We start from the raw sequence: 14,992 nt of genomic DNA, 5'->3' as shown, positions 1-14,992 counted from the left end.
CTTAATGTCTTTAGGAATTCCATTCCCAAACGATACTAAAACTCTGAAATTGGTTCAAAAGATTTGTTTGTATAAGAATTCTGAAACAACGTCAAGAATTTATCGAATTTTATCGATAAAAATTAAGATTGACAGAATATTTGACGGTATGTTGAAGAAACTCGTTTTCTATGCACCCTTTTAGGATCCTTTAAATTCTTAAAAGTGCTCTAAAGGTGAGTATAATGCAAGAGAGCATAACATTAAAGCATTGATGAGTAACGAAAGCATAGAAAATGTTTGTTATGTTAAGAATGTCTTCCGCAATTTAGAATTTCCGAAGAAGAACAACAAAAGCATCGAGATTTTACCAATAGTTTGCCAAAGAAACATTTCCCTTGCCAGAGACTTAAACACATCTGATGGATGGTAATTAGGCAGCTTTTTGCATTTACTTTGGTGTATATGTGATTTGTTTGTTGAAGGAAATGAAGAGAAAAAGCCTCAAAATGACCCACAAATCCGCTGTGTGGACAAAACATTGTAGAAAATGTTTGGAAGCCAGAGCTCTGAAAGAGCTGAAGAGACGACAATAATGATTATTATCTTAGCTCTAATCTGGGGGAGTTAAGTTTGGCCAAAATCCCCCAGAGATTAGGCGATTGAAAGCAATTCCTCTCGGTTGAGATTTCATGGGCCAAGAGAGTGTCCATTTCGTCCATTTATGATGTCTATAACACGCGTGCGAAAAGGAAAGGCCAGAATTCCTGGCATGCAGTGCTCTTTGTCCGCAGCGAGGCTGAGGCTCAGGGAGTCTATTAAGAGTCATGTGACAATGAAAAGGTGCCAGAGTAATCTGGGCGGATTATCGCCTTCGATGTGCTGAAATGTAACACATTTGCTGCAGGGCGAGAAAGGAGGCAGTCAGGGGATTTGGATGGGAAGTGATCTGGGCAGAGTGTGACAATGTGGCCTCGGAGAATAATGGCTGTGAGATGCCTCCGGAGAACATTGATCGTCAGCAATGGGATTGTGAGCGAAAAGCCTTTCAGTAAACATCAACGAGATCGCTGGCAACGCGAGAGGGAAAAAATCATCCCAAATGATCCATTAGAGAAATTGTAGGATTTTTAAATTAATGCGTATATTTATTCAGCTCAATTTTCTCCACTCCATCCGTCTTTTTGTTGATTGAAATCAATCAGGTGTCTGGCATATTAATTTCTCAATCATCACTGAGCCACTCTTTGGGGGTTTTCACGAGAATCATGAATGTGCGTCTCGCGCTGATCCCGCAATTCATGTGTGCGCCGAACGAAAATGGTGGAGAGATGAGGAGGAGAGTTACACAATAAAACATTTCAATTAATTGTCCATCGCTGATTCCGATCAGAGACAAGAATGCCTCAGAGTGTAAAACACTGGCGAGCCCAGGATCGCGGGATCCCGGAGGAGGAGGCGCGTGTCTCACTCCCCGCCGGATTATTGATACAAGCGTCTTGTTAATACATGAAATTCATCGATTAGAAAATTATTCACTCGCATATTGTGGATCCACATCTCACATCTCCCGTGATGGCTTCATTTCCAACAACTTCTCGCAAGTCATGCGAGACGTTAAAAATCTACATTGAGACCCCCTCGCGCTCCCAGACACCAAATCACGCGTTCTCCCAGAGAAATTGTGGCAATCATTCTTGCCTTCTCCCGAACACCAAATCCACTAATGAGACCCAGCGTGTCCATCTTGGAGTGGTTCTTGGAGCCATCACGAACACCATTTCAACGGCACGTCGCTCAATTTTGCATTAGCTTCTGTTTCAACCTGTCGTGCAGATAAACCTCCTATTTGCCCCTCACAGGATAAGGTTTAGCTGGGAGATCACATCTGTTCATTGTGGAGTAATACTGTTTTTCCGAGAATCTTCTATTTGAATCGCTTCTTCATTGGTTTTGACAAGGAAAGCCAATTGAAAATTTGATGTGTTGGCATTCTTCAACTTCCAACAAAATTCTCATCTCTATAGATAAAAAAGATTAAAGTATTATAATTAATAAACTCATAATTACCAATATTTTGACTTTGAAAATTTGTGTTCAAATTTTGTTCCTCAAAAATGTTATGTCAAGTTTTATGTTAGTAAGTGTAGTGGAAAATAGTGGACAAAGGCGAATTTTGCTTCATGATCTCAATATATAGTTCTTCATTTCGTTGCCAAGTTAATCACCCACAAATTGCCTTCCAGTCGAGACTTGGACAAATAATGCTGTGCCAAAGACGTCCTTATTTTACCACCCCGAGTCATGAATCAAAATATTCATAAATACAGCAAATAGCGAAGGTCGGGGTAAATGGCGCGGAAGAAGCCAAAGGGATATGGAAATTCTTTACACGTCTCAAGCAATATTTGGCAATCAGAGATTGTGAGACGTGAACATACAATGATAATCGCTGGATCTCCAACTCCATCTGTTTGTTGATTGTGCGCCGAGGGATCTCAGCGTATCTGACTTGGCCGGAATTATGGTTTAGAGAGAGAGAGAGTGGAATAAAATGAATGAATGCAAATGTATTCACCCTCGCGACATCGTTAAACGGCGCAATCAGCCATGCTGAGGATTCCTTGGCTTCGGGAGATGTTTTTCTGCAGGATGGACACAGTTGTGGCGTAATCAATTTGCAGATTAATCTGCGAAATGGAGCAGTGTGTGTGTGCAACCCTTCTCACGCACTCCGGCCGCCCCTTTTGTGTGTCTTTCCCCGCCACATTGAGGCTTCTGTGCGGTAATTTGTTGTGTTGTCATTTGAAATTTTCACAGATGGAAACTTCCCTCGGAAAGTGTGTTGATTTTACTCATCAACTCCGTGTTACGTCTCTTTGGGAAATTCAGTGGGTTTATGAATATTTCATTGAGGCTTTTTTATCCATCCAATTCAGTCACACTTGAAGGTGAGAAACCACAGGAATTCGCAGGTGAGTGAAATTGAAACTTTGTCAGTCTATAAATCAATTCACTGATTAATTGGTCATTCAGCGTTGAGTGACTTGAGAGGATTTCTCACTGCACACATATCGTTAAATCCACAGCGCAAAAGCGCCGCAAACTCGTTATTGGCCGCGCTGAAGGATTGTGGAAAAATAATTGGTGGAAAATTCGTTAACACTTGGAAAGTTGTGGGGTCAGAGAGGTGAACAGTTTTGTACGCATTTGCAGTTGAACAATGCCATCCGGAGAATCTCCAGACTCTCTCGCCTCTTCCTTAATGATGACGATGAGTGGCATGTTTGGCAGGTTTCTCACCGCAGCCGTAATCGACCCTTCTCGCCAGTGCCCAGAATTGAGAGCCCACAATAGATGAATTGTGCGCGCCCGATCTGTTTATTTATTTAGAATTATTTTATTGGACTCATTCCCATTTGAGATTCAAATGATGCCAAAGGGAGAGAAACGCCACAGAGTGTCAATCATCCATTTCAGTCGTCTTCTTGCCATGAATCAATTGGCCAAGTCGAAGGTTTCACGATAGGTGAGAAGCTTAGCAGATCATTGTTCACATCGGGCTAATCTGCAGGAGACTGAGAAACGAGTTTAGAGAATTTCCTGGGATTAGGAGAAAAATAAATGCATATCTTGTTGGCCTGGCAGGAAAAAAAAGGACATTCATAAGATCATTTCTATGCGACAAACTCAGAAGAAAAGCGATTTTATCAATTTGTTGGTTTTCTTTTCTCTATTTCGGCTTCTATCAGGAAAATTTCTAGAAAATCCATTCATCTCCTAAACTTGATTGTCAATTAACTTCCAATTCACGAATTAAATTTAAAAGAAGACAGAAAGTGTTGAGAAAGATATTTTCCAGACCGCCTTCAAAGTGCCAAAAGAGTAAAAGATTCTGCATGAAACTTGTGGAAATGCAATAGGAAGTGCTGTGCAGATTCTATTCCAATTTCCACATTCCATTATATTGCTTCTGTGCAGGAAAACCTTGTGGTTTCCTTATCGGTTTTCCATATCAGGATCAATTTGAAGGAAATTGTGTGAAACTCGAGGAATCTCTGGAAATTCACAGTGTTTCGAACCAATTTGTCACACTAGCACAATAACAAAGGAAATGTGAATAAATTAATTGTTCTCATCATTTCTGCCTAAATCACCTGTCGAGGAACACTGCAAAGTCCTTCACTCTCTTCAAATTTCATTCCTCTTGTGCAACACACAAGACTGAGTCCGTGCCTCGGCGTGTCATGAAAATATCGCCAGTCTCATGAAATTTTTACCATATCGATGGAAAATGCGTCGAGTCATCGCGTCCGAGACTCTTTGTGGGCATCGCGCGGGGAAAGAGTTGAGAAAAAAGTGGTAAAAAGCATGAGGCAAAAATGATTATGACTCCAGTCGATGATGGTAGAATTCCGTGGGGGCAAAAAGACGAGTTGGGAGCAGTCAAAGCTTCTGGTCTTTATTAATGTTGTAACATGTTAATGCTGAGGTTAGAGATACTGTGCGCTGAGTGCTTGTCTAATCAGGGTCGGACTGACGCGTGATAGGCAAATTTGCATGCAATCGAGCTGCTGCACCTGAACGTGATTTGTCTGTTTTCGCATGGGTGAATTGAGGGGCTAATTGGGCGCCCATGTGAAGGACAATCGTCTTCACACCACCGATAATCGCTTCGCTGGAAGTGTTCACGAGAAATCCTCATCGTCATCGTCTCACCGCGCAATGCTATGATTAATTCTCTAAGGTGAGTCCGCGCAGCAATTGGTGGGTTGAAAGTTGAAGAAAAGGAGAAAAAAAAACTCCGTCCAGAAGCTCTTCGCCACTGCAGAATTTCCGGTAATTTAATCTTCAATATTCAACATGAGTTGATTGTGCAAATTGATGTAATAAAAATTCGCACCGGAAACCATTAAACGTATTGTGGCTCATATAAATATTTTGGGCCATTTTCATTCCCTTTTGTCTCCCACATTGTTTAATTAGAGAAAACAGCGCCTGAATGGCAGCAAGTATTCTTGAAATTAATTTAATAAACATCCTCAATAGCTCAGTTTTTGCCATGAATCGCTCTTTTTGCGGGTTTAAATTTCATGTTGGCAGGATAATGAAGGTTGAATGGAAAAGTAATCTGCGGATTGGATTACAAGTTCATTGCTGTGCGGATTTTTTTAAAGGTATTTTGGAACTATAAGCAAAATCAGATCATGTTTCATCCTTCCTTATTCATGAATTAGGTGAAGGAGCAATTTATACCAATAATTCACTACAATTTGTCCGCATCAGTTTCAAGAAAAACCCACCATAGAAAAAAATGTGAGACAAAACGGTGAATTGATGCTGAAAAAAGGCATGATATTAACACCTGCTGTGCAAGTCCAGGAATTCCGTCTGGCCGCGAACAAATTGATTAAGAGGGAAATGAGAGTGAATAAAAATGTCTTGGCAAATGGTTGGTGGAAAAATATGAATTCCATATTTCGAAGGGATCACGCATAAGTGTCGAAGCGTGAATTTCATTCATTTGGTGAAAGTTTGACACGAATATTTAGGCTTAAGGCCGTTTTTTGTAGATGAGAAGGTGTTGAAGTTCCAACGGAAAACACTTAATTGCTATTTGAATTTGAATTCTGACAGCTGTCAGTTGAAAATTATCAACGTTCTGAGACAGATTTAAACAAATTAAAAGTCTTTTTCTCTACATTTTACCTTTATCTGTTTTGTTCGACAATGCTGCGACATTCAATAGACTGTCCGATGATACTCCTAGCGAATGTTATTGGACATTCCACCGAATTTTTCTAAATAACCGAATTTAGACAACAATTACAGCCGCTGAGGCCGGAAGGGGTCAAGCAAAAGGCGTTAACCGACAGTGCCGAGGGAAGTGTGAAGAGCCCCATTAATTATCCCATCATCAGCGATGCTTCTTGTCGCGATCGATCGCAGGAAGTGATGAGGTGGTTTCTGAAGGAGTCTCAACCTGCCCAGATGTCTCAATTCGGGGCTCCTTTCGCTCGGATGGCAGGTGATGAGAGAGAGAGGGAGCCTGGGATCTGGAGATGTGCGAACAAAAGATGTGAATCAATATCGATATCAGTAACCAATTCATCGGCAGCGATAATAATAATCAATCAATCGACACAATGAGGCTGTTGTAACTGGCCGAGGGGAGACACACCCATCATTAACTCCGCTCACAACAAGCACAATTTTGATTGAGAAGCCATGGCGATCATAGATCTTCATATATGGGAAATTTCTTCTGGCAAACGGTCAGATGATCTATCAAAATCATCAATTCACATGATTCTTCAAAAAGCCACCTCGCCTTTTTCCTACAACGCGCCAAGTGCTGGGCTCTTTGCCCCATTCCTCGATGGCTCTGGGAGATTAGTTAATAATTTTTAACAATCATCGTGTCATTTGCTGACTTCTCATACTTGATCAATTCACTCGGGCGCCTGATGTACACTTGCACGCCTCTTCGGGAAAAATCCCGGGCCGTCAAATTTGGGGTTTCTCATTTCTAAGCAATATGTGTAATGCCGGAGATAATAATACTTGTTGTATGGCGAGCATCGATCATGATCAATTTTGGCGATCGATTTTTTTTTCAGTGGAAATTCTCATGAACCCTCTGGAGTTGGTACAATTGGATGATCCATCAGTGTGCGCGCGATCCTCGCTGATCTCTTGTCAATGGATCGCGCCATGAAAATAACATGATTTGAACAATGAATGTATTTTCCCAGCAAATGTCTCGCGAAGACGCTCAAATCGGACGTGTTGAATTGAGAGAGATGCGTTGGAGAAGAAAAAAAATGTGGAGATCGGAATCCGTTTAACACGATTAATTTACAATCATCTGAGAAGAGTCTGGCCGACGAAGGTGGAATGCCGAGATGGTGAAAAAGACCTCAACAGCGTGATTCTCGAAGATGGGGATCGATGACTGCTCTTTTGTTTCGTATGATCGATGATTTATGTACAATTTATGATCTCATGGCCGATGGGGATCCGCGCTGATAAAAGTTTTGTTTGTGATCGAAGCATGTGCTGACAAATTGGTAGAGTTCTTGGCTCACAACTTCACCAATTCATCTTTTTCCCCGGGTTGACTTTTATTGTTTGAGGCCGAGAACTTAATCATATTTCGGAGGTGAGCGTTTGCAACACGCCTCATTTATTTTATGAGCCATGACATGACAATAATGCATGTTTTTTCTGCCTCTACACAGCAATCCTCCATTTCCGTTTTTTACCCGCGCGCGCGATGCAACTTTCTTGAGAGGTTCAAAAATTCACGCATTAACGGATCAATTGTAGCACATTTTGTGAATTGTTGCTCACGCCAACGAATTTTCAGCATTTTCCGCGTCAGTGCACAAGGAGAAACTGCCGTTTTGCTGTGCAATTTTGAAAATTCTAAGTAATTCTTGCTGATCATTGGCAATTCTGCGATCGCGTTGATATCGAGCCATTAATTGATTCGCACAAAAGCCACCATCGCGAGCCGACAAAGCAAGCTTGAAGGATCAGTGAAGATCCAGTAGTTGTGGCACTTCAAATGAACTCAAGTCCATCTCAATGGCCCAGAGATTCTCAGAAGATTTACTCCGCGCGCGTCTCTGAAGATTCTTTATGGTGGACTTTTATTCGTCGCCATATGAGATTTCCGATCATCTTCGAGTGCGCCGTGCATGAATTATTGCATGCTCTCGAGCAAATAGACTTGACGACTGATCAGCCCTTCAGCGCGGTGGACTTTGAATTCAGCACAATTCGCAGCTCCCATAAAACTCCTGACGAATTGCCGTCTTTGTCTTCAGCCAGCAATAAAATTTTCACACTCTGGAACGATACTTTCACGCACCTATTCTGAGTCGTAACTCAACTGGAGCCCCGTGCAACTGTGCTGGAAAAATGTCACAAAGTTGCAGATTCTCCGCCAGATCACACTGTGCAGAATCCAATATTCTCAATATTAAATCATATCGAGTGGCCGGCACTCGAGTGTCAACAGACAGTTGAGGAATCAGGGGCGAGAGCATAATGCGAAAACTGCTTCCGCTTCTTGGGCGCCCAAGGAGGGTTGTTGCAAATGCTGATGACATTCAATGTAAACTGTCCACTCGATTGAGTTTACTTGAGAATCTCTCCCCTTGTAATTTTCCTCCCTATTCATGTCTTTTATATTCAATTGCTTTCTCGTTTCTCGCCTCTGTCAATTTCCTCATTTCTCCTCCACTTCCCACTGGATTTTCCCTGGGCAGCCAATGTGTATCTTGATCTCTCGCGGAGTTCACAATTTCATTTAAGGATTCAGCAAAGGAATATTGAGACTGTTGTTCAGGAAGAAAGCTCAGAATATATAACACGAATAGGGGAAAGTGGAGAATTTTTGTACACACATTTAAAACAATAACACAAAAACAATAAAAATATTAGCTTCAAAGTCCATAGCGGACAGTGTGAATCCCGCGGGATTCCATTAGGGTAGTTCAAGGAAAATGTCTATGAAAAAGCAACAAAACTGCTCCAAAACACTGTTCAAAACAACCCCATTCACTGGAGTTCATTGATCACTGATAAAGCCAGGTATTCTCCATACTCTTCGCCACTCTGCAGCTCTGGTCAGTGGATGATGCAGAATTTTAACATGTTGATGATGGCAGAAACGGCATTTAAGAAGTCGAGTGCACAAAGCGCGCTCGCGGAGAGTCAATAAATCATCTTGGCGAAAGGGGCGTTGATTTTAGCTTGCAAATTATCTCAGCATTTGCCACTATTAGGGCTTCAATGACTGTCCGTGTCTGCGAGTGACTCCTGATGGATGGGCGATGTTGTTTTTTGGGTGCGAGACGTTTTAGGAGTCGGTCAGCAATGAGGGTCAGTGTTTACGTAATAATTTGATGGGCCCGCCCAAGGGTGGCCCTCGGGGCGCATTGGAGAGGATGCAAGTGTATCTTTTACTCTCTAATTACAGAGGCGTTAATGCCTGGCCAAGTGCCAGAGAAGTAAAGTGCCCGAAGAGGCTGAAATGATGACAAATGGCGCGATTGTTTGTGGAAACTATGGAAGGGGTGAGAAGAGCCAAAGAATTCTTTATCCCCCAATTTCCATATGCTTGCTCTGCCCTTTTTTTCCCATCCACAGCAATAACACAAACTTTTCGCCCTTCTCGGCTTGCACTCATTTTGTGGATTTCACGCGGGAAAATCTTTTCGCGAAATGGATTAACTTAAAAGCAAAGTATTTACTTTAATGTTAATCCATCACTCTAAAGTACTCCAACTTCCATCGCCACACTCTCCGTGTCTCTTTCGTCACCCGAGAAGCCAAGGATAATCCGCTCTTTTCGCGGTGTGTGGCTTCCCGAAATACTTTGTCGACTAAGAATATTGTCAGTCACGGGATGAACATGGCAAACAGCTGTTGATTTCCTGAAGAAATTGAACATATATCCGCACAAAGACGGTAAATTTGAATTCATATTTTAATTATCCTCCAAATTATACTATCAATTCCTGCCTATATTGAAATACTAACTCATTTTCCAACCAATTTCCAAGAATTTCTCATGAAATCCACGTTTAATCTCTTCTCCAATTCGAACCCTTTCTCTGAAAAAAAAAAGATCTTTGAATACAATATATGACACCTAAAAGGTGATTTCAATCCAAAATATTCAAGGGTTGTTCGATAGCAATCGAGCTGAATTGTTGTATTTTGAAATCTATTCTTCTGCTCGAAGGGTTGGTCGGTCGAGGGTGGGGGAAGCGCAGCACCGCCATCTCTTGGCAATGCCGGCAAGCCAGAGTGAAGCTCTCAGCAGAGGCGCTGAGCAGTAGCGCTGCTGGCAGAGGGTCTCTTAGCATTAAGAGAAGGGTGACTATGTTGAAAGCCATCGACTTCACCCTTCGCCGGTTCGCCCATGAATGAGTACGATTATTTCGCTCTCATCGGGGAAGTGTGAGAGCATCCAGTGGCAGAGGAGGGTCTTTTATCTCACCATCGGCTTTTCCACTGTGTTTTACATGCTCCGGAGGCGGGATCATGGCTGTACATAATGGCTGCCATGCTGCAACATTGCGCAAGTCAATGCCTCACCCTCGGCTCAATCCCGGGAAGACTCCTTTGTTTGCTGCCCCGTCACTGACAATGACGAGGAGTTCCATGATAAGGATATTGAAAATTATACATCGAGTGAGACGCCCGAAGAAAAGTGATGCTGAAGAGATTTAATACAATTTTAAAGCCCCCCGTAAATGCATTGTACATACAAATCCAATTCAATCAAACCAGAAAAAAATTGAGGATAAAGACCACAGAATTTGACACCCGAGGCCACAGACGTATTTCAATACAAATTATCACTCTATTTTTCACCAATTTTAACACCTCAGAAGCAGTGTCAAAAATATCACTTCCATTTCTCAAAGAAGGTTGACAAATCCCAATGAAACTCGATACTTTCCACTCACTATATTCCTCCAGACTTTAGTAGGAAAGACACATTAAACTTGGCACAAAATAATGGGTGAAAATCATTTTATATCATGCATTCAATGCACTCTCAGTCTCAATGTGATGCAAATTTCCAGGAGAATAGATTCATAATACCAGATTATATATTCAAGTTGCACATATTCGGAATACAAATCATTTATTAACCCCTTCCAAGTATCAAATGATTGTGTAAAAAGAATGGATTACAAAGAATACTGTAACATTGTAAGCCAACAGGAATTATTTATGTGATTTTAATTCAAATAACACTACAAAAAACAGAAAAATCGTATGATTAGTGCAGTTAAGAAAAATCAAAGTAGATTCAGCTGTTGCGTTTCTTATGTGCCTAAGAAAAAGGAGAAAATTTAAGCAATTGCGCAATAAAAAATTTTTCCTAAACTTCAAAGTGCACCAGAAATTCTCAGAGTGAGAATTTTAGAATCGAATAGAATATTTAACAATTAGAAGAAACAATTTTGGAGTCTTGCAGAGATTTTTGAGCACTTTCATTTGCATTTCTTAACAGGAAATTCTGTAATAAATGCTCAAATTTCAAGGTATTTCTTTCATTATTAATTAAAGTGTGAAATGTAAATGTCAAATGCAGGTTTAGGCAATTTGGATAAGCAGCAGCTATTGGGAAACGCTCGATTGGGTTGACAGAGTCCCATGGAAGCCGTTGTGTAAGAAAATTGTTGTCCATTGTGAGCAAATTGCCCAATGAATTAGGTTCAGCGATTGGGCAGCGCGATCACGAATTCCCAGCGTCATCGTCAAGTGGAAGATGAGGCCCAAATCCTGGGCCCAAGATAGCGATCAGTGTGACCACGGGCATTGTGAGAGGGAGGCTGAAGTTGGTGGCTTGGGATCTCTTTCGAAACGAGACCCATAACAACAGTAACAAACAAATAAAGTGTATAATTATAGCAATAATAATATATTTATGTTGAAACCCCATGAAAAGAATTTATTATAGATATTAAAAGGCTTCTCTCTCTCTCTCACTCTGTTCGTTAGGCAAAATGACTCGACAACTTCTTGCTCAACAACTGAGAGTTCTTTCAACTGCCTGGGCATTATTTGAAACACTTTCTAGATGGGTGTTGAGAGGCAATTTTCTTGTTGGTCATTTCGACAATTTTGTCTTCCATCTCGGCGTCAATTTCCTCCCATCTTTTTCTTTCAACGCAGTTTCACTGGTGTGCGGATATTGCCAAATTTGCATCAAGAAGAGATGCGACCTCAGGTGGAAATCAAATGTGTGCATTAATTGTGGTGAGAGGCGTTTCTCATGCTTGTCTTCTTCCTCAATCACCGTATAGTAATTATTGCTATTATTGCCAACTCTGCCTCTCCAGAGGCTATTTTCCACCCATCAATGGACACTCAATATCCCAGTCTGGGCACGCATAGAGCAACTAAATAGACACCTATTGAGTCTGCTTATTGATTGACTGAATTGATATGTGTTTTACCGATGCTGATCAGCACACCGCAGAGCCAAAGAGAGAGAGAGAGAGAGAGAGAGAGAGAGAGAGAGAGAGAAATGTGTGCAAGACGGACGTTTGGAGGAAGTGCAGGACAAGATGAACTTCATCAACGAACTCAATTTCCACCCTCAATCCGTCACCTTGAGCCTCCTCGAGTGCGAACTCCTCACTTCCGCATGGCAGAGTTGAGTTTGCCAGTCTCAAGACTTCTCTGCCAATCCCCCAGCTAAATGCTCACACCCTGGACAAATTGGGCGCGCTCGAGCACCCCTTCGTGACTCATGAGAGCTCAAGAATCTCTTGACAATTTGACGGGCATTTTTGAGGATCACTTCGACACATTCTCTGACATGCTCAACCCCGTGCAGCCAAATTAAAATGAATTCCATGTCGCCATGGAGAGGATTATCCTCTCCATTGGTCTTGTTTCAAAAACCTCCTCTTCACATTTCCTGGGAGAAACTTTCCATGATTTGCACGAGGGACGCGCAACTTTGGACAGTTCTTTTGATGAATTAAAAATTCACTATCCCCCCAGAATGGAGGGGCGTGGGATTAATGAACTTAGAGTCGAGGCGGAAGAGAGACATTTTTCCACTGAAATTGCATACTCGCGCGCGCGAAAATGGGCGCCTGGTTGAGGGGGTGGATTTGCAATTTCCCCCGCGGGAAATGGGATTGTAATATGAGGCTGTCGGCAAAGTATGAATACATCATCGCATGTATCATCCATTGTTCGAGCCCAGTGTGGCAGCCAAATTGAAAACAACCCCTCATTTTGGGCCAAATGATCGGCGGCGGATTGAAATTCTAACGACGACGGTTTTTGTCCCGTCACATGAAAGCCATACTTTGTGCGTTTTCACATGAATTTTCCCTCAGCACGACAATAAATAATATACGTGACAATGATGGTCGATTACATAAGTGACAAAATTCGAGGGCCTGTTGACGTGTCGGAGGGTCGGAAAAAAAGTCTATTGCACAAGTCGATACTCAACTGTGGCGTATCAGCATGAATAAAACATTTCGCCCCCTTCTGCTGTTGCCCTCCATCGGGAAAATTCAATTACACACCCCGAGAGAGGGTAGTTTTTCGTATATATGTTCTCAACTCGAGGGCTGAAAATTCTGCAGCAATTCCATCAAAATACGGCCGTTTTGCCATTGTGCCGTAATGAATTTATACACGGCAATTACACACATTTGCTACACAAAACTTCAGCCCAATTCCCGCATTCTTCGCCTCTCTTTGGGATCCCGCTGGAGAACTCCCGGCCAGCATGGGCGTCTCCTCATTAGCAAAACGCAATAATGGCACCGCGCGCTTCCTCTTAATTGCATTTCATCGCCGTCATTCTTTTGCCCCCTAATTAAATTCACACTGCAAATTGAAAATGTCTCACAATTGAAATGACAAAGTGTCTCGAAGGTGATTTGCAGCCGTGCAGAAAGTTGTCCAAGTTGGGAAAATTGATTTATTGCAGGATTAACAGAAGAGTGTCTCGCTGTCAATTAAAATCGGATTTATTGGCTTCATCTCCAGAGAAACTTATTATGCTGTCGCATCGTGTGAGGTCCACATTGTGAGAAAGGAGCGGATGAGAGAGCTTCATTTGTCAGTTCTACTCAAAGGATCGATTGAGGAAACGACTTATCTTTACGATTATAATTAATCCATGTGCCTTCATACAAAACTTCTAGGATATACGTGCTTTTTTAAGGCGTTTGAAGAAGCTTAATTTTGATTTGAAGTTTTTATGCAATCGCTTCATGTTGAATTAGAATTAGAAATACCGGAAATACTAATCACAAGATATTAAATAACAGCAAGAAGACTTGTATTGTTCTAGTAAAATTATCTAAAAATCTATCACTTTTGGTCAAAATTTCATTGGAAAACCCTAAAATGTGATCAGAAGAACAGAAAAAGGAAATTGTGACTGTTTTATTACTTATAGTTTCATGGCAATAAAGCAAAATTCTATATTTTATCTAAGAATAAATTTTTGAATGAATCAGATTTTCTGATCTTAAGCTTGATTTTATTACAATGCACAGTGACTTAATTCATTCTCTTTTATATTACGAATAAGAAAAAAATATTCAATGAATATTTATCCATTAAAAGCGATAGAATGATAATATTATAAAACATTCGTGCAACTTTTCTTACTTAACGTAAAATGAGAACTAAGAAACTATTGTGGTGTTAAGTAATAATTCAATAAAATATTTGGTTATATTATGTACAATTTACCTGTCAAGAGATAAAAGAAGCTCAAAAATTAACAAAAATAACGTATTTTGGACTTCAAAATCTATATTAAAGCCTCTCAATTAACACTGAAAGATTGATAATTTCTGTTCTTTCTTCAAATTCACTCTCCAGATGGGAAAAATCCGCCTTAATTAGTAAAAAGAAGCACTCATTTCCATTGCGAATCTCGAGATTTTCCCACTTTTCTTCCCCCAAAAGGCATTGGTGATGGCACAAAAAGGGAATGAAAAGCGCTCTCGCCATGTTTCTTTTTCCCTGAGCAGCGAAATGAAGGGATGAGGTAGGAAAAAAAAAACGCAAAGAAAGCGCCAGAAGAGCGGGAAGGGTGGTGACGAAGGGCGTTGCCGTGCATTATGTAAGCGACGGGGCGCGTCTCGAGGGGGCGCATAATGCAAATCACAAAATGAAACCATAACGAGGGTGAGACGCGTTGGGATAGAATCGGGATGTCATGCGAGCGTTCTCTCTATGAGGAAATTATCAATTGGTGCGTCGCATTTTCGGGGAATACATACAGTATATGTACAGCAGTGTGCTGGCGAAAGGGTGGGAGTCTGTGCACATTTTCCGAATAATTCCTCCTTGTTGAGTATTCAACTCGCATTTCCACCAGCGCCAACAATAGGGAAAACCCATCAGGAGGGCGCCATTCTTCCATGCACGGTCGCCAGCGGGGGGAATTACTTCAACGCGTTCAATATCATTTGCAATCGTGAGGGTGGAAGAG

The sequence above is a fragment of the Phlebotomus argentipes genome, unplaced genomic scaffold, assembly GCF_947086385.1.
Source record: "Phlebotomus argentipes unplaced genomic scaffold, Phlebotomus argentipes genome assembly contig_5, whole genome shotgun sequence".
Lineage (NCBI taxonomy): Eukaryota > Metazoa > Arthropoda > Insecta > Diptera > Psychodidae > Phlebotomus > Phlebotomus argentipes.
This window is presented reverse-complemented; position numbering follows the sequence as displayed.